General features: G+C 33.5%; 1 protein-coding gene across 6 annotated transcripts in view; it reads left to right on the forward strand.

Annotated features, from left to right (window-relative positions):
- The first annotated feature begins 2,724 nt into the window (after positions 1-2,724).
- The window catches only part of LOC131431585 (transmembrane and coiled-coil domains protein 2), a 216,456-nt gene continuing 192,560 nt past the window's right edge, over positions 2,725-26,620 (forward strand). For 4 of the 6 annotated variants that reach the window (XM_058597398.1, XM_058597404.1, XM_058597403.1 and 1 more), the window contains exons 1-2: positions 2,725-2,797; positions 2,862-3,072. The gene's annotated coding sequence lies outside the window, so the exon portion shown is untranslated. Of the gene's footprint in view, positions 2,798-2,861; positions 3,073-13,187; positions 13,503-26,620 lie in introns of those variants that run through there. The other 2 variants (XM_058597400.1, XM_058597402.1) reach the window with 1 other exon arrangement.

The following is a 26,620-nucleotide window of genomic DNA, read 5'->3' on the forward strand; positions in this document are numbered from 1 at the left end:
CGTTTTATCTGTGTTTCAAATATACACTGAGCTAAATTTTCTTTTTCACATTATATGATATTCTAATGATTTTGCACTATTAGCATTTCCAATAATAGTTACAAGATGTGTTCAACATCATGTCAAATATATGAGATAATCTTATGAAACATAAAACTGTTCTTAACGTTATTTTTACAAGATTTCCATATAACGAATAAAATTTCCAGTCTGAGACAAATTTATTGGCGCGTCTTATAACCTTTACTAGATATCCGCACAACATACATTGGAACAATTTATGAAGCGCATATTATATTCACTTCGAATTTATTTAGATAGATTCATATAGACCATATATATATATATATATATATATATATATATATATATATATATATATATATATATATATATATATATATATATATATATATATATATATATATATATATATATATATATATATATATATATATATATATATATATATATATATATATATATATATATATATATATATATATATATATATATATATATATATATATATATATATATATATATATATATATATATATATATATATATATATATATATAACACTAACAACTTTACTAGTATTCCATTCGGTAAGGGAGCACATCATGATATTTGCAAAAGAGAAGTGAGATCCCGAGACTGAAAATAAAAAAATTAGTCTTACTAGACAGATAGAGTAATGAAATGTACCGGATATATATTTCATGGTCCGTTAACGCATATCCTTGAACGAAGTTGGATGAGCTGTCTTGTCAGCGATTTAAAATTACATTGAGATGCGGAACTTCCTGAAAAAAAATGGTCTGGAGCAGTTAATGAATGTCGAGGACACAACTATTCACGACTTTCATCGGATTTCCATATAAATTATATGGGATATTTTTATAACTTTCATTATGATAACGTCCATTTAGATTTGACGTACACATTAAATAAAGATTATAAGTTTCCATATAATTTCTATGAATTATATTCTGCATATGATTCATATGACAAATCTAATGAATATAAATAAGATTTTCATTTCAGTGTAGAAAAAACTAAGACAAGACCTGACATCTGGGGGGGCTGCTTTTGTTCCAAAATGGACCAGTTTCTAAGGGCATATTCAGGAGTGTTTTAGTTCTAGATGCATAATTTATGTCAGTTTTAAAATTTAAATCTAGAAATTACAACAAAATAAACTGGTAGCCCCAGCAGCGTTTTATCTGTGCTTCAAATATAGAAAAAATAGAACGGCAGTATATACCAGTTTTAAATTTGACAGTAGAACTGGTCGAAAAAATAAAACTAAAACGGATTGCTGGGGATACGTTTGTTTCAGTTTCATTTACATTATAGACCACCCATATGAATCTTGCAGCTGCTGAATTTGCTCTAATTGGCCGATTTTGATGTTGCCATCTGCACATTGTGAAAAGAAAAAATTTTTGCAGGGTACGGGAGGAATGATGCCAAGTATAAAGAAAATCAGAAAACAAATTTATTAAAATATATAATTTTCGGAGAATGTTTCACTTTTCTTCAATCTCATTGGTAATAAATGTTTATAGTGACAGGACTGTGTAATTAAAATAGACACTCAAGCCATTTTTCTTTTAGTGAATTAATTACCAAAAAAGAATTAGTAACCAAAAAAGATTTGTTAAATTAGTGTAAAATCGAAATTGTGTTTAGTTTAACGAGAAGAATGAACTGTTGTGTTCCACACTGTGGCCGCATTAAGCATTTCTATCCAAACCTGACTTTTTCCGATTTCCAAAAGATCCGGCAATACGTCAACAATGGATTCGATTTTTCGTTCAACGTGAGATATTTTGTGTTTTGTCATCAAAGCTCAATTAATTGTTTTTAAGCATTAATATATAATGAAGAAATGCATTCACCAAAACATGTTTTATATTCATTTCAAATCAAAAACCTAAAGTCCAAAAATATAAATGTAATAATTTTTTCCTAGCATAGTTATAAAAAAAAATTTGTAAATATGGCTACACTGTAGCCGATACGCTGGTATTTATTCCACAGGGCGAAAATAACGAGAAGGATGATTCGGAACAGAGATGCCAGATATTTTCATAGAAAATCTGTATTGATTCGTATAGAATATCTGTATTTATCTGTATTCGCTAATAAAATGAAATTTCTACAATACAATTATGTTAAAAGGTGTTATTCCAATAGATTATGGTTATAGAGTGCTACATTAAATTTCATATCTTATATTATATTCATCGACGAAATTTTATAGTTTTTTCCTATCAACAACAATTGAATTATGGTGCCATATACTTGTCTAATTTGAAAATGTTCACTTCATAAGTTGAGATGGATTTCCAAAACCCAATATGCAACGTCGAGTCAGGTAATACAACTGTCAGTCTGGCAATAATGTTTCATGATGCCAAGACCTGTCTAACTTTTAAGTTCAATTTAGTTACAAATTTTAATATAAATGGATTTCAGTGTTCTTCATTAAATATCTGCACAAAAAATATATATATTTCAAAAAGTGATTTGTACGTTGATTCCTAAACGTTTATCTCGTCATTGCAATCAAATACTAATAGATAGTTCAATTTTTTCCTTAATACTTTTGGTGAAATCTGTATAAGTCCGTATTAAATTTAAGAAATCTGTAAGAAATTTGTACTCTGTATTAAATCTGTATGCGCATGTAAAAATCTGTATAATACAGATAAATCTGTATAAATGGCATCTCTGATTCGGAAGGAAGAATAAGAAGCCAGTTGTCAGGTCTTGTCTTAGAGCAAAGGTAAGATTTTTCTCGTGTCTTTTTTTTTCTTACCATTCTTTTGTCGGTTTTTTTAAATTTACAGATTTTTAAAATATCACCACATCTTCACGGTTTTTGCCTATATACGATATGTGATGAGACCTCTCCATATTCATTTTTTGCTCACTGACTCAGACAAGTCCAGTTAAACTTTTGAAAATAACATGGCAACTCTAGTTCGGATGTGTGCAAAAATATAGGTCTCTAAATCTCAGTGATTTGAAGATGTTTTAATGATTTTGACAAAATTTATGGTAAGCAAATCAGAACCCATTTTTAAAAGCTACATGTAAAAAATCTCGTTAAGAAAAAACAAAGTTGTCACATTGTCAACCTTCGACATGTTGGTAATTCTAACAAAACTAAATATGGTTGTGTTAAATAATATATATATATATATATATATATATATATATATATATATATATATATATATATATATATATATATATATATATATATATATATATATATATATATATATATATATATATATATATATATATATATATATATATATATATATATATATATATATATATATATATACTCTCGTTGTTCAACATATTTTAGGTGCTTGATTCAGCGACAAAGGCTATTAAATTTATTGTTTTCTATGTGTCGGTTTTCCTTGTCATGTTTAGTGCGACGATTCGTTAAACTAAACTATTAAAATTTCGCGCGGATTTTTAGGTACGATATTTTGTTTAAATAGCAGCTTTTAAACGATTTTAAGCGATTTAAAGTCTCAAAACCTGTTGTAAAATTTTTCTACACGCTTGGTTCAATTTCCTTATATACATCTCAGTACAACTTAACTCAATTTCTTAATATAATGCAGCAAGATTTTATACCAATATAAATTCGGGGTCGGTCTGCGTCAGATTTTTTTACCACTTCAAATGCCTGGACTTTAGTTATTTTCTTAGGTTAGTGTCAGTGGTATTATTTTTTCGTATGCTGGTATATAATGATTTGACATAGATAATCTCCAAAATGTTTTATTATCAGTAAATGTCTGTATATGTGCGTGTGTTTTCTCGTAGATGCTTGGTTTGCTCGCTACTTTTGGTTTGTTTACCTTGCCCAAAAATAAAATAGTGTTTTCAGCTGCGTAAGCAACGTAGAATCGTAGAAACAATGTAGAATCGTAGTGTTATGTTATACTAGTTCTCAAGAGAGAGTTTGACTCGAGAGAGAAAGAAGAGAAATTCATGTTAGAAACGAAGTTAGGTCTGAGATAATAAAGTCATTATTAGTTTGTACTTCAGCTTTATTAGACGTTTTTTTATTGAGTAGTTAGACGGTTCTACAGTTTGCTTTGATTTATCGGCATTTTGAAGTTGTTTCAACTGGCGACGAGGATTAATCAGGTTTTGTTGGAGTAATTTTCCGGAATTATTTGACAAAAAAAAACGTTTTACACCTGCGTTTATCCTGGGAAAAGACAGCAGATTTTGTAAGTGCGTTACATGTTCTAAAAAAAGCCTTTGTTCATTTTCAACAAAAAAAGGTGTTCATAAAAGCGCTTTTTGTATATTATACTTTTGATTTATCGCGTTCTCATTAATGGTGGAGTGAGAAAAATTTTATACTTGGAAGTTTTTTAAACGTGAATACGACTTACTTTACTATGAGGCGCCTTTTCAAAATTCATCATGAGTGATAAGTTTTTGATTGCGATTACAGCGGTTTGTATCAAAGATAACATCATAATTCTCACATAGGACTGCCCCTTGTACTTTTTTCGTATTTACGTCATTTAGCTATGTCTCTGACATTACACATCCGTGATTTTTAATTTCGTTTTCAGCTTTTATTTCTTATAAAAGAAAATCACATTGTTCATTATTCTAGTTCAGCAAGCTTGATTCTTACGCCACTTTGTTTTGCTTTTTTGTCTCAGTGTAATAGTTTGCTGTTCGGCAAATATGCCAGATATTTTCATAGCAAGTCTGTATTGCTTCGTATAAAAAAATCTGTATTAATCTGTATTCACTAAAAAATGTTATTGATGTTATTCCAATAAATTGTGGTTGTAGGATGATAGATTCGATCAGTCATTGCTGCGCTCACAAAAATATTTAACGACGAAACTTCATAGTTTTTTTTTTATATTTTATCCACAATTTTATTTATTTATCTAGTTTGAAATTGTTGACTTCAAAATTAAACATGAAATTTCAGTGAACAATACGCAATGTCAAGTCCTGTCATACAACTCTCAGTTTGACAGATGCCATTACTTCCTTGAATATCAGTTCAAATTGGTTTCAACATGTAATATAAATGGATATCACAACAGATTTACATATTGATTTGTGATTTGTCCGTTGTTTGAAAGCCTTTTACCTCATCACTGGAATCAAATACTAAAACATAGCTCAGACAAAAAATTTTCATGATGCCATTACTTCCTTGAATATTAGTTCAAATTGGTTTCAACATATAATATAAATGGATATCACAACAGATTCACATTATGATTTGTGATTTGTCCGTTGTTTGAAAGCCTTTTACCTCATCACTGGAATCAAATACTAAAACATGGCTCAGACAAAAAAGTTCAATTTTTCTTTCTTACTTTTTGCGAAATCTGTATAAATCTGTATTAAATTGAGGAAATCTGTATAAAATGTGTACTCTGTATTAAATCTGTATGAGCATGTAAAAATCTGTATAATAAAGACAAATCTGTATAAACGGCATCTCTGGTCACTAGGTTTTTTACCGTCACTGCTAACCTCAATCGGATGAACACTTTTTGACAGTCCAGCAGTACTGTTTGTAAACAGAAATTTCTTTTGTTTGTTTATTGACAAATTGGATCAGACCATTTACGGTCCGTATCACCTAAATAAAGTTTCAAAACATGTGTTCACGATTGAATACGGTTCGTTTTTGATAATTATTAAATAAAAGTGACTAGTTGCAAAGTGTAAAGATGATTGTTTTAGATGTGCTCTTCGATTTTTGTTTAAGCTTGTTTGTAAACAGTACCGCTGAACTGTCAAGGATGAATAATTGTTCATTTGTGTCGTCACGATAAAAAACCTAACTGCTAACTTTAATCGGATGAACACATTTTGACAGTTCAGCAGTACTGTTTGTAAACAGAGATATTTTGTTTGTCTGTTAATAAATTGGATGAGAGCATTTTCGGTCCATATCGCCTAAAAAAAGTACTAAAACATTTGCTCACGATTGAATACGGTTTGTTTTTGAGATTTATTGAATAAAAGTGACTAGTTGCAAAGTGTAAAGATGATTGTTTGAAATGTGTTCTTCGATTTTTGTTCAAGCTTGTTTGTAAACAGTACCGCTGAACTGTCAAGGATGAATTTTTGTTCATTCGTGACGTCGCGATAAAAAATTCAATGAATAGACGTTGCATGACGTCTTCGAAGTGCTCAGCATGTGAAAGTAAATATTGAAGCATAGCAGTTTCATCGCATGTTATATACATAAAAAAGCAGTCATTTGCATATTTTGCTGGGATCTGAGCAACGAAAACAAACATTTGTGTTCTGATTGTAACTGAGTTTGTTGCGACGAAGGCACAAACTTCTGCCAATGGAAATATAAACTGACAAGTGATTTTATTCCACATAATTAATTTTTTATGTCGAAGGATTTGATCTACGAGTATAATTTGTTTGAAGTGCTGAAGCCAATTTCAATTCCGGTGAAAACAGATTAAGGTACGTGATTTTTTTTTACCAAAAGCTTTCGTTATGTTCTAATTGTATATTTATTTGCCATACAATATTATTTTACACTATCTGACAATGCTCATTTGGTGATTTTTTGTTTACATATTTTAAAAAGAATGTCCGTGTCAACGACCGTCGAAACTTACCTGCCGAATTCAATACCTTTTGCTCAATACATTGAACAACTTGAATTCGTTTTCATCAACAACAATGAAAATGCTGCCATTATCTAGTTTACATGTCAAACTCGAACGATTATGTTGCCAAAAATGAACCGTGATCAAATCGGTCCGTCAAAATGTCATGAAATGCTGTACACAGTCTTTTTAGAACTTGAAAAGACTTGTATGTATAAATAAACATTTCATTTGTTTCCGAAACAGCGCTTTATCACCAAACGCGTAAAACTCCTACTATTTACACAAAATATCGACATCTCCGTTAAGAATAGGCGGATTTCGACAATGTATGGCTTGTTGGGTAGCATGTGGAATCTTTTCTGTTTTCAAGGTCAGCAGTGACAGATATTGTAAGAGAAATACAAATTTTGCATAAAACTTTGTATAGCTCAAAAAGTAAACAAAAAACGTGCTTAATCTACCTAGCAATAAATGATACCTTTTTTATCAATTCGCATGTGTTTTTTGCACGAATATTAGGTTTTGCACGAACATGACATAACCTCACAAAAATGAACAGAATGAACTTTTTTTAACAGTCGACGTGTACTTGTTTACAGTTTAAAAGTTCATCGGAAGTTCATCGTTCGAATGTAAAAATCGCAAGTCGCCTCACACTCAACAGATTCATACAAATATCGCTCCTTGATGCTGGAAACACATACAGTTTAAATTTTCCAACTGAAAATTTCTTCCTACACGAAGTAGGGATTTATTTTTTATTTTTTTTAACTCTCGTTTTCCCTTGTGAAAAACGAGCTCCTTACAAACGAAGGGATTTCTTTCTTCTCGTCAAAAAGAAACACGAGTTGTTTCCTAACTAAAAACAGACTACTTTATTATTTCCATCTTACATCTATATGTACACTTTTCTTATTCTATTACTACACTTCAAACCTCAAAAGGGACAGACAAATATGCTAATTTTACCTGCTGATTTACCTTTATCTTTGCGCGTCTCAATAGACCAATTGATATGGGTTTTTCCATTCAAAGGAGATGCAAAAGAAATAATATATTTATTTCCTGTCTATACTGTGCGCCGATTTTGTCTAGACGCTACATCCTAACAAAACATTATACAAATTTTATAACTCAGCCTATTATTCTAGGATCGGCCTGGTATTACGATTCTTATTTGACGAATTATTTGACAAAAAAAAAACGTTTTACACCTGCGTTTATCCTGGGAAAAGACAGCAGATTTTGTAAGTGCGTTACATGTTCTAAAAAAAAGCCTTTATTCATTTTCAACAAAAAAAGGTGTTCATAAAAGCGCTTTTTGTATATTATACTTTTGATTTATCGCGTTCTCATTAATGGTGGAGTGAGAAAAATTTTATACTTGGAAGTTTTTTAAACGTGAATACGACTTACTTTACTATGAGGCGCCTTTTCAAAATTCATCATGAGTGATAAGTTTTTGATTGCGATTACAGCGGTTTGTATCAAAGATAACATCATAATTCTCACATAGGACTGCCCCTTGTACTTTTTTCGTATTTACGTCATTTAGCTATGTCTCTGACATTACACATCCGTGATTTTTAATTTCGTTTTCAGCTTTTATTTCTTATAAAAGGAAATCACATTGTTCATTATTCTAGTTCAGTAAGCTTGATTCTTACGCCACTTTGTTTTGCTTTTTTGTCTCAGTGTAATAGTTTGCTGTTCGGCAAATATGCCAGATATTTTCATAGCAAATCTGTATTGCTTCGTATAAAAAAATCTGTATTAATCTGTATTCACTAAAAAATGTTATTGATGTTATTCCAATAAATTGTGGTTGTAGGATGATAGATTCGATCAGTCATTGCTGCGCTCACAAAAATATTTAACGACGAAACTTCATAGTTTTTTTTATATTTTATCCACAATTAAATTGTAATTTTATTTATTTATCTAGTTTTAAATTGTTGACTTCAAAATTAAACATGAAATTTCAGTGAACAATACGCAATGTCAAGTCCTGTCATACAACTCTCAGTTTGACAGATGCCATTACTTCCTTGAATATCAGTTCAAATTGGTTTCAACATGTAATATAAATGGATATCACAACAGATTTACATATTGATTTGTGATTTGTCCGTTGTTTGAAAGCCTTTTACCTCATCACTGGAATCAAATACTAAAACATAGCTCAGACAAAAAATTTTCATGATGCCATTACTTCCTTGAATATTAGTTCAAATTGGTTTCAACATATAATATAAATGGATATCACAACGGATTCACATTATGATTTGTGATTTGTCCGTTGTTTGAAAGCCTTTTACCTCATCACTGGAATCAAATACTAAAACATGGCTCAGACAAAAAAGTTCAATTTTTCTTTCTTACTTTTTGCGAAATCTGTATAAATCTGTATTAAATTGAAGAAATCTGTATAAAATGTGTACTCTGTATTAAAACTGTATGAGCATGTAAAAATCTGTATAATAAAGACAAATCTGTATAAACGGCATCTCTGGTCACTGCTAACTTTAATCGGATGAACACATTTTGACAGTTCAGCAGTACTGTTTGTAAACAGAGATATTTTGTTTGTCTGTTAATAAATTGGATGAGAGCATTTTCGGTCCATATCGCCTAAAAAAAGTACTAAAACATTTGCTCACGATTGAATACGGTTTGTTTTTGAGATTTATTGAATAAAAGTGACTAGTTGCAAAGTGTAAAGATGATTGTTTGAAATGTGTTCTTCGATTTTTGTTCAAGCTTGTTTGTAAACAGTACCGCTGAACTGTCAAGGATGAATTTTTGTTCATTCGTGACGTCGCGATAAAAAATTCAATGAATAGACGTTGCATGACGTCTTCGAAGTGCTCAGCATGTGAAAGTAAATATTGAAGCATAGCAGTTTCATCGCATGTTATATACATAAAAAAGCAGTCATTTGCATATTTTGCTGGGATCTGAGCAACGAAAACAAACATTTGTGTTCTGATTGTAACTGAGTTTGTTGCGACGAAGGCACAAACTTCTGCCAATGGAAATATAAACTGACAAGTGATTTTATTCCACATAATTAATTTTTTATGTCGAAGGATTTGATCTACGAGTATAATTTGTTTGAAGTGCTGAAGCCAATTTCAATTCCGGTGAAAACAGATTAAGGTACGTGATTTTTTTTTACCAAAAGCTTTCGTTATGTTCTAATTGTATATTTATTTGCCATACAATATTATTTTACACTATCTGACAATGCTCATTTGGTGATTTTTTGTTTACATATTTTAAAAAGAATGTCCGTGTCAACGACCGTCGAAACTTACCTGCCGAATTCAATACCTTTTGCTCAATACATTGAACAACTTGAATTCGTTTTCATCAACAACAATGAAAATGCTGCCATTATCTAGTTTACATGTCAAACTCGAACGATTATGTTGCCAAAAATGAACCGTGATCAAATCGGTCCGTCAAAATGTCATGAAATGCTGTACACAGTCTTTTTAGAACTTGAAAAGACTTGTATGTATAAATAAACATTTCATTTGTTTCCGAAACAGCGCTTTATCACCAAACGCGTAAAACTCCTACTATTTACACAAAATATCGACATCTCCGTTAAGAATAGGCGGATTTCGACAATGTATGGCTTGTTGGGTAGCATGTGGAATCTTTTCTGTTTTCAAGGTCAGCAGTGACAGATATTGTAAGAGAAATACAAATTTTGCATAAAACTTTGTATAGCTCAAAAAGTAAACAAAAAACGTGCTTAATCTACCTAGCAATAAATGATACCTTTTTTATCAATTCGCATGTGTTTTTTGCACGAATATTAGGTTTTGCACGAACATGACATAACCTCACAAAAATGAACAGAATGAACTTTTTTTAACAGTCGACGTGTACTTGTTTACAGTTTAAAAGTTCATCGGAAGTTCATCGTTCGAATGTAAAAATCGCAAGTCGCCTCACACTCAACAGATTCATACAAATATCGCTCCTTGATGCTGGAAACACATACAGTTTAAATTTTCCAACTGAAAATTTCTTCCTACACGAAGTAGGGATTTATTTTTTATTTTTTTTAACTCTCGTTTTCCCTTGTGAAAAACGAGCTCCTTACAAACGAAGGGATTTCTTTCTTCTCGTCAAAAAGAAACACGAGTTGTTTCCTAACTAAAAACAGACTACTTTATTATTTCCATCTTACATCTATATGTACACTTTTCTTATTCTATTACTACACTTCAAACCTCAAAAGGGACAGACAAATATGCTAATTTTACCTGCTGATTTACCTTTATCTTTGCGCGTCCCAATAGACCAATTGATATGGGTTTTTCCATTCAAAGGAGATGCAAAAGAAATAATATATTTATTTCCTGTCTATACTGTGCGCCGATTTTGTCTAGACGCTACATCCTAACAAAACATTATACAAATTTTATAACTCAGCCTATTATTCTAGGATCGGCCTGGTATTACGATTCTTATTTGACGAATTATTTGACAAAAAAAAAACGTTTTACACCTGCGTTTATCCTGGGAAAAGACAGCAGATTTTGTAAGTGCGTTACATGTTCTAAAAAAAAGCCTTTATTCATTTTCAACAAAAAAAGGTGTTCATAAAAGCGCTTTTTGTATATTATACTTTTGATTTATCGCGTTCTCATTAATGGTGGAGTGAGAAAAATTTTATACTTGGAAGTTTTTTAAACGTGAATACGACTTACTTTACTATGAGGCGCCTTTTCAAAATTCATCATGAGTGATAAGTTTTTGATTGCGATTACAGCGGTTTGTATCAAAGATAACATCATAATTCTCACATAGGACTGCCCCTTGTACTTTTTTCGTATTTACGTCATTTAGCTATGTCTCTGACATTACACATCCGTGATTTTTAATTTCGTTTTCAGCTTTTATTTCTTATAAAAGGAAATCACATTGTTCATTATTCTAGTTCAGTAAGCTTGATTCTTACGCCACTTTGTTTTGCTTTTTTGTCTCAGTGTAATAGTTTGCTGTTCGGCAAATATGCCAGATATTTTCATAGCAAATCTGTATTGCTTCGTATAAAAAAATCTGTATTAATCTGTATTCACTAAAAAATGTTATTGATGTTATTCCAATAAATTGTGGTTGTAGGATGATAGATTCGATCAGTCATTGCTGCGCTCACAAAAATATTTAACGACGAAACTTCATAGTTTTTTTTATATTTTATCCACAATTAAATTGTAATTTTATTTATTTATCTAGTTTTAAATTGTTGACTTCAAAATTAAACATGAAATTTCAGTGAACAATACGCAATGTCAAGTCCTGTCATACAACTCTCAGTTTGACAGATGCCATTACTTCCTTGAATATCAGTTCAAATTGGTTTCAACATGTAATATAAATGGATATCACAACAGATTTACATATTGATTTGTGATTTGTCCGTTGTTTGAAAGCCTTTTACCTCATCACTGGAATCAAATACTAAAACATAGCTCAGACAAAAAATTTTCATGATGCCATTACTTCCTTGAATATTAGTTCAAATTGGTTTCAACATATAATATAAATGTATATCACAACGGATTCACATTATGATTTGTGATTTGTCCGTTGTTTGAAAGCCTTTTACCTCATCACTGGAATCAAATACTAAAACATGGCTCAGACAAAAAAGTTCAATTTTTCTTTCTTACTTTTTGCGAAATCTGTATAAATCTGTATTAAATTGAAGAAATCTGTATAAAATGTGTACTCTGTATTAAAACTGTATGAGCATGTAAAAATCTGTATAATAAAGACAAATCTGTATAAACGGCATCTCTGGTCACTGCTAACTTTAATCGGATGAACACATTTTGACAGTTCAGCAGTACTGTTTGTAAACAGAGATATTTTGTTTGTCTGTTAATAAATTGGATGAGAGCATTTTCGGTCCATATCGCCTAAAAAAAGTACTAAAACATTTGCTCACGATTGAATACGGTTTGTTTTTGAGATTTATTGAATAAAAGTGACTAGTTGCAAAGTGTAAAGATGATTGTTTGAAATGTGTTCTTCGATTTTTGTTCAAGCTTGTTTGTAAACAGTACCGCTGAACTGTCAAGGATGAATTTTTGTTCATTCGTGACGTCGCGATAAAAAATTCAATTAGGTTTTGCACGATGACGACACAAATGAACTGCCGATGAATCAAGTTCATCTTTGACAGTTGCCGTGTACTTGTTTTGTTTTGCGACTGCAAGTTAAACATTGAAAAAATGACGAAAAAGTGCCTGTTAAAAACGTATTCCACAGTGAAAATAACTAAAAAGATTGCCCTGTATGTGTTTCCAGCATCAAGGAGCGATATATGTATGAATCTGTTGAGTGTGAGGCGACTTGCAATTTTTACATTTGAACGATGAACTTCTGATGAACTTTTAAACTGTAAACAAGTACACGTCGACTGTCAAAAAAAGTTCATTCTGTTTATTTTTGTGAGGTTATGTCATGTTCGTGCAAAACCTAATGAATAGACGTTGCATGACGTCTTCGAAGTGCTCAGCATGTGAAAGTAAATATTGAAGCATAGCAGTTTCATCGCATGTTATATACATAAAAAAGCAGTCATTTGCATATTTTGCTGGGATCTGAGCAACGAAAACAAACATTTGTGTTCTGATTGTAACTGAGTTTGTTGCGACGAAGGCACAAACTTCTGCCAATGGAAATATAAACTGACAAGTGATTTTATTCCACATAATTAATTTTTTATGTCGAAGGATTTGATCTACGAGTATAATTTGTTTGAAGTGCTGAAGCCAATTTCAATTCCGGTGAAAACAGATTAAGGTACGTGATTTTTTTTACCAAAAGCTTTTGTTATGTTCTAATTGTATATTTATTTGCCATACAATATTATTTTACACTATCTGACAATGCTCGTGCGCTCATTTGGTGATTTTTTGTTTACATATTTTAAAAAGAATGTCCGTGTCAACGACCGTCGAAACTTACCTGCCGAATTCAATACCTTTTGCTCAATACATTGAACAACTTGAATTCGTTTTCATCAACAACAATGAAAATGCTGCCATTATCTAGTTTACATGTCAAACTCGAACGATTATGTTGCCAAAAATGAACCGTGATCAAATCGGTCCGTCAAAATGTCATGAAATGCTGTACACAGTCTTTTTAGAACTTGAAAAGACTTGTATGTATAAATAAACATTTCATTTGTTTCCGAAACAGCGCTTTATCACCAAACGCGTAAAACTCCTACTATTTACACAAAATATCGACATCTCCGTTAAAATAGGCGGATTTCGACAATGTATGGCTTGTTGGGTAGCATGTGGAATCTTTTCTGTTTTCAAGGTCAGCAGTGACAGATATTGTAAGAGAAATACAAATTTTGCATAAAACTTTGTATAGCTCAAAAAGTAAACAAAAAACGTGCTTAATCTACCTAGCAATAAATGATACCTTTTTTATCAATTCGCATGTGTTTTTTGCACGAATATTAGGTTTTGCACGAACATGACATAACCTCACAAAAATGAACAGAATGAACTTTTTTTAACAGTCGACGTGTACTTGTTTACAGTTTAAAAGTTCATCGGAAGTTCATCGTTCGAATGTAAAAATTGCAAGTCGCCTCACACTCAACAGATTCATACAAATATCGCTCCTTGATGCTGGAAACACATACAGTTTAAATTTTCCAACTGAAAATTTCTTCCTACACGAAGTAGGGATTTATTTTTTATTTTTTTTAACTCTCGTTTTCCCTTGTGAAAAACGAGCTCCTTACAAACGAAGGGATTTCTTTCTTCTCGTCAAAAGAAACACGAGTTGTTTCCTAACTAAAAACAGACTACTTTATTATTTCCATCTTACATCTATATGTACACTTTTCTTATTCTATTACTACACTTCAAACCTCAAAAGGGACAGACAAATATGCTAATTTTACCTGCTGACTTACCTTTATCTTTGCGCGTCTCAATAGACCAATTGATATGGGTTTTTCCATTCAAAGGAGATGCAAAAGAAATAATATATTTATTTCCTGTCTATACTGTGCGCCGATTTTGTCTAGACGCTACATCCTAACAAAACATTATACAAATTTTATAACTCAGCCTATTATTCTAGGATCGGCCTGATATTACAATTCTACTTAAGGCCGTCTCGTCAGAAGAAATCTTCCATAAATATTAAAATTAAGTCGAGCGTCCGCGACATTCCGGGGCCCGTAAATCATCCGCGTGGTGATTTACCGATTTAACTCAATTGTTACATGATTGATTGTTCATTTAGATTAGATCTCCTTATTTGTAGCATACTTATAAGTGACTGTGGCATTTCTAACATGTTTTGTTGATTATTACTATTGCTACTCTGTCTTCTATTTCTTCTAAAATATATGTAACAGAATATAATGATTAACGTAATTATGATTGTACTAGTCGCTCCTCCTAAAGCATATACATGTTTTTCATATGGACGGTTTTCTGAAACCCTTTCATCTATGATATTTACTTCTTCATACGGATTTTTAGGTAACGTCATGTTACTTTTAACTAATTTCTTTTGATTAACTTCAATTTCGTTAGGTAACTGATCGATAGATTTAAAGAATGATTTAGTTCTATAGTTTACGCCTGTCATTTGTGCATACCAAACCTGCTTTTTTGCCAAAATTTTACAATCGGAAGTTAATTCCACCATAGCAACCTGGTACGGAGGATTTATAATCACATTATCACAATGAACAATTATGTTCCTTGGTTCGTTTGTTATATAAACAACCGTATTTTGATTGTTCATTGGTATTAGCTGAACATAAGTTTCATTTAGCTTTTTCGACAAACATTTTTCTTTTGTAACCATATGAAGGATGGCAGTCGCAACGCAGTCAGCTGTTTTTGTCAGTATAGGTTGATTTACCAGATAGTGGCTCTCGTTAAATTGAATCAAGTTTTCATTAATATAACAGAATTCTTCCAAATGGTTGATAGCGATTATTGGATTATCTACTTCAATCACGCTTCCATTACTTGGAACTGGTATAACTTTGAATACTTCAAAGTTATCCTTATTTATTATTACATTCTCCATTAAAATATTTATGGAGTTATTGCTACGTTTTACTCCGAATTTAATAGCAAGTGGGTCCCGCAGGATTGTATAACCCGCAGGTAGTTTTTTCTTAATACTGTTGTACACTTCCTCCAATTCGTTTTTATTCAAAGGATCTTGACGAATTGAACGATATTTTTGTATTATTCCTTCAGCTAACTGAGATGCTAACATCGTTGCTTCAAGAAGTTTCCTGGAGAATACTTCAACCTGCGTGATAGAATACCGTTATTTTAAGGATATCATGCCTGTATTCAAATGGTATATTCTTTGATTCAGATCGTTGCCCATAACCTTTGCCTTTTCGTTTAGAATTTTCATCGTTTGAGAAATTTCATGAAGTTTCTGTTCCTCATGAATTCGCAATGATTTCAATTCTTCTTCCACATCGTCGCCCCCAAAAAGGAGATCTTTAAGGAATCCGAGTATTCCTCTGCTTCTTTTCTGATGCGCGATTGCTTGAATTTCAAGAATAGCGTTATCACATTGTCTTTCAATAGAAGCTTCTAGCTCCGAAAGTGTTTTGTCCTTAGTTTTATTTTGCGTAAATTCTAGTGCTTTCTTTAGATTCGCTTGAATATGATTTAACAGATCAATGTCTTCAATAGGATATATGTTGGATACAATATTTGTTCTCCATACTCCTCTTTTAACCATACAAGTTCCCATGTGATCAAATATTAATCCGTCGTCTGGTACTGGCTTTATATTCAAAGTATTTATTGCGTTTGCCAGAGATAATATTGTCATAGTAGCTAGAATAATCTTTTGTATTGTGCCAAACTGCTTTATTTTAGGTGTTGACTTTTTATCATAGTCGATATTTTTTGCCATATCTAGATTTGATATGCTTCCTACAAAATTTACCGTTGATGATCCTATTTTGCTACTATCTGTAGTTTTTTCGGGATCTTCGGATGAGGACGAATCCTCTTTTTTTCTTACGTCCAAAGCAGCTAACTTGACAGCAGGTCGATCATATTGTCTTTTGTTAGTTTTAACGGTTGCCGATCGAACTTGCCCGTCTTTGGCAATCATTGTTTTAATTATCCTTCCCTTAAGCCAAATTCCTTTTTTCTCTTCGTCGGCAAACACTACAATATCTTCTACTTCTAACGGTTTAGCTCTAGTTTGCCACTTACATCTTTTTCCCAACGTTGGGAGATATTCCTTGACCCATCGATCCCAATAATTTTTGCAGACCATTTGGGCTCTTACCCACTGTCTGCGAGTTACCTCTGCCTTTGATGCTTCATTAATAGAGCAAACGGCTTCTCCTGCACAACCTATTAAACAGTGGTTAGGAGTGAGTACTTCATCGTCCTCGTATTCGAGTGGAATATGAGTTAGAGGTCGACTGTTTATTATAAACTCAGCCTCCGTTAATGCTGCTCTAATAGTATGTTCTGGAATAGTGGGTTGAGCATTGTTTTATAAGCTTTTAACTTCCTTTACCATTCTTTCCCATGCACCACCGAAATGTGGTGAAACAGGAGGATTAAAATGCCATTTAATTCCATCATCTGATGTTCTTCTTAGCATTTTTCTAAATTCATTGTTAGCTCCAACGAAATTGGTTCCGTTGTCACTAAATAATTCTTGCACTCGTCCTCTTCGAAATTGTAAATTTCTCAGACAAATAATAAACGAGTCTGCACTCATATCTTGAGCCAACTCTAAATATACGGCTCTAGTTACCATGCACGTAAATAGACATCCCCAGCGCTTCTCAGAGCGTCTACCAATCGTTACATTATATGGACCAAAATAATCTGTTCCGGTAAATGTAAACGGTTTGCAATAAGGTGTTGTTCGGAAATCCGGCAAGGCAGCCATAATTGGTGGGAACGGTTTCGCAGACATGTTATTGCAATACTGACAGTTTCTCCTGACTGTTTTAATTGCAACTCTCATATTTGTTATCCAGAATCTTTGGCGGACTGCCGCGATAACTGTCTCCGTCTTTTTATGATGATATTTCTCATGGTAAAAACGAAGTATCAGCGTGCCTATATGGTGTTTATAGGATAAAATAATTGGTTTCCTTGCCGATTTCGGCAAACATGTCGCATTTTCTATTCGTCCTTTAGATACCATAATTCCATTATGAAGTCTTTCAAGATTTAGATTTCTGATTTCACTTTCTATATGGACATTTTCACCACGCTCGAGAGTATCCATTTCTTTAGGATATGATTCCCATTGCGCCTTTTGAATAAGGATGTTCTCAGCATAATCTAGATTATCCTTGTTTATATATTTGCTAAATGATTTTTTACCTATTTTCATTCTTAAATAGTCAATATATTTAAAAATGATCGCAACCGATCGCCTTAGTGTCTTCCAATTTGAGCACCAGTTGGTGTGAATTGATCTAAAGGCATTAATACTTTTATCCCGTATAACATGTAACGGTTTTAGTAGGGGGTCAAAGGTGCACGACATCCTGGAAGGAGCGACAAATATCATATCTTACTGTTTGTATCGGCAGTTTGATTGACTTAGCTCTGGTCGTCACAAGCCCCGACCTCATGCCTACACGGTGTCAAATGATGACTGGTGACTCCTGTTTTTAGCAGAATGAGGAGGTGCGGAGTATTAGCAAGCGGTGGGACAGAGTGCAACTGTTGATAAGGAACTAACATCTTACTATAGATGTCTCGATTATCAACCCACTTTGTGACTGTTGCTAATATTCTTAACGTGGGAAGTGTGCAACATGTAAACTTTTATTAACAAAATTATAAATTTTATATTATTAATAGTAACTATCCTATTGCCCTGAGCTTAGGATGATAAACTACAGGGCGCGTACCCTGCTTGGCGGATGAGGGTGGGAGTCAATTTACACTTCGTGTTGACCAAGTCGGATCATACCGAGATCGATCGTTCGCTTAAAACGGTAAAACGAATTTATTATATCATCTGTATTTATCACAGAGTTGACATGACTGATACTGCTTGAAATTGACAATGGGCCATTGGGTTGTTTCAGGCATTACTGATGCAATTGGGATGCTTATTCACCCCGGCTCTGTGTTCTGTTCGAGTCGGATTGTTTCGATCGGGTGTGAAGTTTTGCGTTCTGTAGCTCGATCGAGTTCAGGTTTTTACATTCGTTTGACGGGGTCCGACTCGATCGGGATGCAGAATGGGGGTGATTAATATATCACATTCGTCCGGAACAGGTGAATTAAATTCAAAAAGTGGACTTATTATTATCAGAGATGCCAGAAAAAAATTTCAAATATCTTCAGACAGCGTTGCAAAAGTCTGTATATCTGAAAACAAATCTGCTGTTAGCAAATATTGCAGAAATTTCTCTATGATGTATTACTAAACGAACTTGGAAAAAAGGTCGCGACAATTTCAAAAGTCTGTAAAATTTGCAGATTTACAGACATATCTGCGGTTCTGGCATCTCTGATCAGGAATAGGAGCGGATTGACATCTTATGAACCGTTGGGGAAGTTTCAAACCTTCCGATCCGGTTCGATATCGGTACTGATGTTATACAGGTTGCATTGACGGCGAAACTGATCAGGGCAGGTGTGAAGACATTTTAAGCAATCGTGCCATTGTGTACATACTGTGGCTTCCCTGGACAATCTGGTGTTGAATGCGCATCCTTACCTTGCATCATATGATCCAACAGACTTACTAACACCTGACTTTATTTTATCTTATTTCATTTCATGGTGGGGGCGCAATGAAACGAGAATGTTGAAATAAGGAACTGTCATCGAAGGCCTAAGAGCAAGGAAATTTTAGGAAGAAGAACCCTGGGGCGTCTCCAGAGAACGACGAAAAGGTGGTAACTGAGTGATAACTTGACCTTTGTTAAGCTGAGGTAAGGTGGGGAGAGAGGGGTAAGTGCACTATTGTTTTTAATGTCACTTTATTATTATTACCATTATTATTATTATTGTTATTATTGTAATTATTATTATTGTTCCGTACGCTTTATTTTCAGCCACAAAGACAGTAGTTAGTAGTAGTTAGTAAACTTCTAAATGCTATATTTCCCTATTTATCTCCACTATCCCTAACCTAATGTATCTGAAACCAGTGGGACTCAGAGCAGCGCCTGCTGGTGGAGGAAGCCGGTGTGCTATACGGTCTAGTGCATATCAACGGTCAGGCTTTAGTAGGCTCACAGCCAGCTTGAAGTGAACCTCACTCAAGCAGATGGGCGGACACGGTCTGCCAGGTTGTGGGCTGATAAATTACAATTACAATATAACATGTAACGGTTTTAGTACTAAAGAAGTTTCCTTAAGGCCATCGTCCAAGTACCATGCGCGCGGGTGGTTTTAGGAAATTTTCGATGGAAATTTTGAAAAATTTGCCAAAACCAAAAACATACAGACTTTTGAAATACATTTAACTATCTACAGGGTGAAAATGGCTGGAAAATTCGGAGGATTTCCCGAGTCTTATCAAAAAAAGCTCTGAAAAATGAGTGTTTTTGTGATCTTTCACAATTATCTGGAAAAATAAAGCGATGACATAAACTTTTTTTTTCAAATAAACTTTATTATGGATACACAGATTACATTCAAACACATTTTTGGAAAACCTTTTCACGCTTTTCATAAAAAATCCACGAATTTAAAAAATTTCCACGAAATCGGTTATATGAAATTCGTTGATTTTCCATGAAAAGCGTGAAAAGGTTTTCGAATGTGATCCTTGTTGCCAGCATGATGTTTTTTTTCGAAAAAAAATTTTATTCCATCGAATTATTTTTTCAAATAATTGTGAAAAATTACAAAAAAAGCTCATTTTTTTCAGCTCTATTTTTGATAAGACTCGTAAAATCCTCCGAATTTTCTAGCCATTTTCACCCTGTAGATAGATAAAAGTAATTCAAAGGTCTGTATGTTTTTGGTTTTGTCAAATTTTTCGAAATTTCCATCGAAAATTTCCTAAAACCACCCGCGCGCATGGTACTTGGACGATGGCCTTAAACTCCTTTTCTTTAGGCCAGTTTTCCTCTGGTTCGTATAAAAAGTTTGCTCCTTTGAACCAAATAGATTCACGGTTTATAGTTTTTGTGGCTTCATCTGCTGGGTTATCCTTACTATTAACCCATTTCCATTGGTTAATAAAAGACTTTTCTAGGATTTCCCCAATTCTAAGTGCAACAAATTGTTTATATTTACGATGTTCTGATCGGATCCATGCTAAAACTGTTTTTGAGTCAGACCAGAAAACTGTTCCCTTTATTGGAAGTCGTAACTCGTTTTCAACGGTTTTTGCTAATCGTGTTCCAAGTACCGCAGCTTGTAATTCGAGTCGGGGTATGGATAGCATTTTTGTAGGAGCAACTCTTGCCTTTGCTGCTACTATGTTTATGTAAACAGTTCCTTCGCATATACTTCTCAAGTATATAGCTGTTGCGAATGCATTTTCGGAGGCATCCACAAATACGTGTAGCTCCTGCTCAGTGGGATTCGGCAACTGACAGTAAGAACGCGGTATTCTTAATGATTTTACCTTTTCGAGTCTTGTTAACCAATTTTGCCAGTTTTCCTTGATTTTAACTGGAACTGGTTCGTCCCATCCTATTCCGGTTTTCCAAAGTTCTTGTATTAAAACTCGTAATTGGACGGTAATGTTTGACAGTAGACCTAAGGGGTCATAAACGCTCATACTTTGCGAAAGTAATTGACGTTTAGTAAATTCTTGTTCTTTAGGAATTTTGACCTTGTATCTAAGATAGTCGGTATCGGTTTCCCGAAATACTCCTAACACTTTCTCATATGATTCTTCATCATTTCCGAGCAACTTTGTTTTATCGTCTGATCTATTTTCTTTCGGAATATTTTCCAGCAGCCTTTTCGAATTTGAAATAAAGCTGCGTATATTGAAATGCCCATGTCTATGGATTTCAATGACCTCATTTATCACCTTTGATGCTGCTTTAACACTCTCGAAGCTATCGAGATAGTCATCCACATAGTGATTCTTTTCTATTGCTCTAACAGCATCTGGTTTTGTCTCTTGAAAAATTCGTGCGTTTGTATTATTTACAAATTGCGCACATGCTGGTGAGCAAGTAGCCCCAAATGTCATTACTTGCATAACGTATATATGGGGATCAGCTTTAAAGTCTGTTCTAAATAAAAACCTTTGAGCGTTTTGATCCTCTTTTCGTATTCTTACTTGGTGAAACATTTCTTGTATATCACCGGTTATAGCAAAAATACCTTCTCTAAACCTTATTAGTATTCCTAACAAGGAAGCAGTTGCATCAGGCCCGGACAATAATTTTGTGTTCAATGATTCTCCGTTTACCTTCGCAGCCGCGTCAAACACCAATCTAGGTTTTATTGGTAATTTATTTTGATTCACTACTGTAAAGTGAGGCAGATAAAAAAATTTTGGATTATACTCGCCTGCCTCTGACAGCGTAAGCTTTCGCGCATAACCTTTTTGTACATATTCTTCTATTTTGTTTATGTACCAATTTTTTAACTCAGAATTCTTGAGCATCTTTTTCTCTTGATACTGTAACCTTTTTAGGGCAGTATTAAAACTGTTTGGGAATTGGACATTGTCATCCTTCCAAAGTAAACCAATTTCATAGCTTCCTTCTTTATATTTTATTGTGTCATTCATGATGGAGCTAGCTCTACTAGTTTCCTTTGACACTAATGTCTTCTTCGGCACCATCACTCCGAATGCTTCTGTGCTAAAGTATTCTTCCATCTTTCTGTTAATAGATTCTACTGTGATAATTTCTTTATTCATCATAGCATGATTGTTACGATTTGGTTTACCCAGTACCCGTCCTGATAAAATCCAACCAAGCTTGCTCTTTTGTGCAACTGGCTCATTGAATTTACCGGTTTTAATTTCATCTGAAACTATTAGGTATGAATGTGGCAAACCTAATAGTAACGTCGGAGTAGCATTATTGTAAGCCTGCAAATCAATATCACTGATGTAAAGATATCTTTGTTTTAGTTCCTGAACCTTGAGCGACTGTGAAGGAAGACTTAATTCCGATACACTCCTGATATGTTTGAGGATGTATGGTTTCTTATCTTTCCCTGATATTTTCACAGATATTTCTACACTTTCCATTTCTTGTTGTAATTCCCCATTTGTCCACAAAAGGGTTAATGGGTTATTTCTCCCTTTAATTTTTAATTTTGTCCTTATATCGTCCCGAATTAGGCTTACCGATGATCCAGGATCAATAAAGGCAAAAGTGTGAACCTTATTATTCTTGTTTTCTAAAGTAACTGAAATAATTTGGTATAAAATTGAATCTTTTTCCTTCGTATGAAGATTAACTCGGTCCATATTCATGGCGTCATTATTCAAATTCTTGTGTAGTAATGAATGATGTCTTTTTTGACATTCATTCGTGCCACATTTTTTGAACAATTTACATTCACTTGCTTTATGATTGTTATACGTACAACAAGCGTAACATAATCCGTGTTTGTTCACCAAGGTGTATCTCTGATGAATGTCCATCCCCTTAAATTTGGAACAATCAACTGTTCTATGTTTGTCTTTACATACAAAACATAGATCTTTTAACCCGAGAATCTTGCTATTATTTGTTTTCTTTTCATGAACGAGTATTCGTTCATTACGTATTGGCTTCTCACTTTTTTCAGAGAGTAGCGTTGTCGCCAATCTTTCATGGGGTTTCAACCAATCGTTTAAATCTTTTAGATTAGGGATGAAAACATTATCATCACTTAAATCTTTTATATCAGCAATGTATTTCAACCATTGTTGATGTAGATTACTTGGCAACTTGGCCACTAAATCACGAATCAATCTTGGATCGTTCTTCGTGTTTTATTACAATCATATTATTAACCAATCGGTCAATAGACGTTATAAAGTCTATGACAGTTTGAGGTAATTCAAACTTCGGATTCCTTTGAGTAAGGACATCACTTAGTAGATCGGAATAGATAATTTCTGGACTTCCGAATAGCAGATTTAATTTTTTCATTATCAGCTCTGCATTTCCTTTATCAATGAGCAAGGTACTCACTAATTTTAAGGCGTCTCCTTTCAAATATTTTTGGAGACGATTCAAATTTTCTAATTGAGAGAAACCACCTTCTTTTGTGGTTTCTTCGAATGTGGCTTTAAAACGAGGCCATACCTTGTATGAGCCATCGAAATACGGCAGCTCCATCAAGGATTGCCTTTTGAGAATACTCAAGACATTATTCTCTTGTGGTTCAATTTTCATTTCTTTAATTGAATATACCAAATTTTTCATTGAATCCCTTTGGATTCTCAACATTTCTTCAAACCCTGAATGGGGAGAAGAGTCTCTTTTTTTTAAGCTAAGAATTTCTGATTCGATGGTTTTGCATTTAATACATCGTTCAGATTTTCCCGGTCTTCTAAGTAGTTTAGCACATGACAAATGAAACCAACGGTCACATTCGTCACATGCCACTAAATCTTCTTTATTGTCGGGTTCATTGCACAATCTGCAATGCCCGTTCTTATTGACTACAAATGGATGCGTCATTTTAGTAGAGCAGTTACCTTACGAAGGTTAATCTCTACTTTTTCAATATTATTACAAAAAGGAAAAACTGATATATTTTTTTTCTAGCTTTCGAATTGAGATTCGAACGAAACCTGGCTTCCCAGCTTAGATACTTTAATGTAAACACATACCTCTATTTAATTTATCACCCGCCGTTTTTGTCGGTCGAATATCTCCAGCCGTTTGCCGGTTGAATTCTCCAGCCGTATCTCGGTTGAATATCCTTCACCAGCCGTTTGCCGGTTGAATTTTTTTCACTATCCGCTGCCGATCCTATTTTTCGCAGGCCGTTTGCTGGTTGAATTCACCAGCCGTTTGCCGGTTGAATATCCTTTACCAGCTGTTTGCTGGTTGAATTTTCTTCACTATCCGCTGCCGACCCTATTTTTCGCCAGCCGTTTGCTGGTTGAATTCACCAGCCGTTTGCCGGTTGAATATCTTTCACCAGCTGTTTGCTGGTTGAATTTCACTCTTGCAACTACGAACTTTCGCGTAAAGAGCACATCAAACACTTGTCACCGCATTGGAAGTATACTTTCCAGGATTGCCGAATCACGTCGGAATTTTCACTCTTGCAACTACGAACTTTCGCCTAAAGAGCACATCAAACACTTGTCACCGCATTGGAAGTATACTTTCTAGGATTGCCGAATCACGTCGGAATTTTCACTCTTGCAACTACGAACTTTCGCGTAAAGAGCACATGAAAACATTCGTCACCGCATTGAAAGTAAATTTATATACTTTCCTGGATTGCCGAATCACGTCGGGGTCACCATTTAAATTTTCCAACTGAAAATTTCTTCCTACACGAAGTAGGGATTTATTTTTTAATTTTTGTGGAAAACGAGCTCCTTCCAAACGAAGGGATTTTTTTCTTCTCGTCAAAAAGAAACACGAGTTGTTTCCTAACTAAAAACAGACTACTTTATTATTTCCATCTTACATCTATATGTACACTTTTCTTATTCTATTGCTACACTTCAAACCTCAAAAGGGACAGACAAATATGCTAATTTTACCTGCTGACTTACCTTTATCTTTGCGCGTCTCAATAGACCAATTGATATGGGTTTTCCCATTCAAAGGAGATGCAAAAGAAATAATATATTTATTTCCTATCTATACTGTGCGCCGATTTTGTCTAGACGCTACATCCTAACAAAACATTATACAAATTTTATAACTCAGCCTATTATTCTAGGATCGGCCTGATTTTACGATTCTACTTACGGCCGTCTCGTCAGAAGAAATCTTCCATAAATATTAAAATTAATTCGAGCGTCCGCGACATACAGGGCAATCTTTTTAATTATTTTCACTGTGGAAAATAATTTTTAACAGGCACTCTTTTGTCATTTTTTCAATTTTTAACTTGCAGTCGCTAAACAAAACAAGTACACGGGAACTGTCAAAGATGAACTTGATTCATCGTTAGTTCATTTGTGTCGTCATCGTGCAAAACCTAATTCTTTGTTGTTCCAGTTTTCATGACATTATTATTAATGTCCGTCGTTTTAAGTGGCAATTTAATCACTTTTAATCACTCATTACTCCGTAATGTAATTTTTAACAGGCACTCTTTTGTCATTTTTTCAATTTTTAACTTGCAGTCGCAAAACAAAACAAGTACACGGGAACTGTCAAAGATGAACTTGATTCATCGTTAGTTCATTTGTGTCGTCATCGTGCAAAACCTAATTTTTTGTTGTTTCAGTTTTCATGACATTATTATTAATGTCCGTCGTTTTAAGTGGCAATTTCATCACTTTTAATCACTCATTACTCCGTAATGTCGAAATTGCAAATCGGATCAAATTTGAATCTAAAAGTGTAACAATCAACTAAACATTCCATGATATGTCGAAGTAATTTCCACATTAGAGTTTATGGTAATTTAAGGTACTTCCAGAGCCAGCATTACTCAAACCTATTTGTATGGCCATATGACGAATGATTTGCAATATTTTTAGTCCAACCTCAAAACTTTTTGGGATTGTCATCGAATTAGCTTAGAATTTTAAAAATTCTTCATCCTACAATTCCATAATCGAAAGTCAAAATTGGATAAAATTGGATTTATTTTAATTGAACTTTTGTTCCTGAAATTTAATTTGGCTTTTTTTTGAGAAAACATCAATCCCCGAAAAAAATTGAGTGAAATTAATTGATACACACCCGCATTTGCTGATTTAGACGAACTGAATCGAATGGTATGAGGTTGTTATGTTTTTCCAGTATTTAAAGTTGTAAGTAGTTTAAATTAATATAACAGTTCGGCTGA

Source organism: Malaya genurostris, chromosome 2 (genome assembly GCF_030247185.1).
Source record: "Malaya genurostris strain Urasoe2022 chromosome 2, Malgen_1.1, whole genome shotgun sequence".
NCBI classification, from domain to species: Eukaryota; Metazoa; Arthropoda; class Insecta; order Diptera; family Culicidae; genus Malaya; species Malaya genurostris.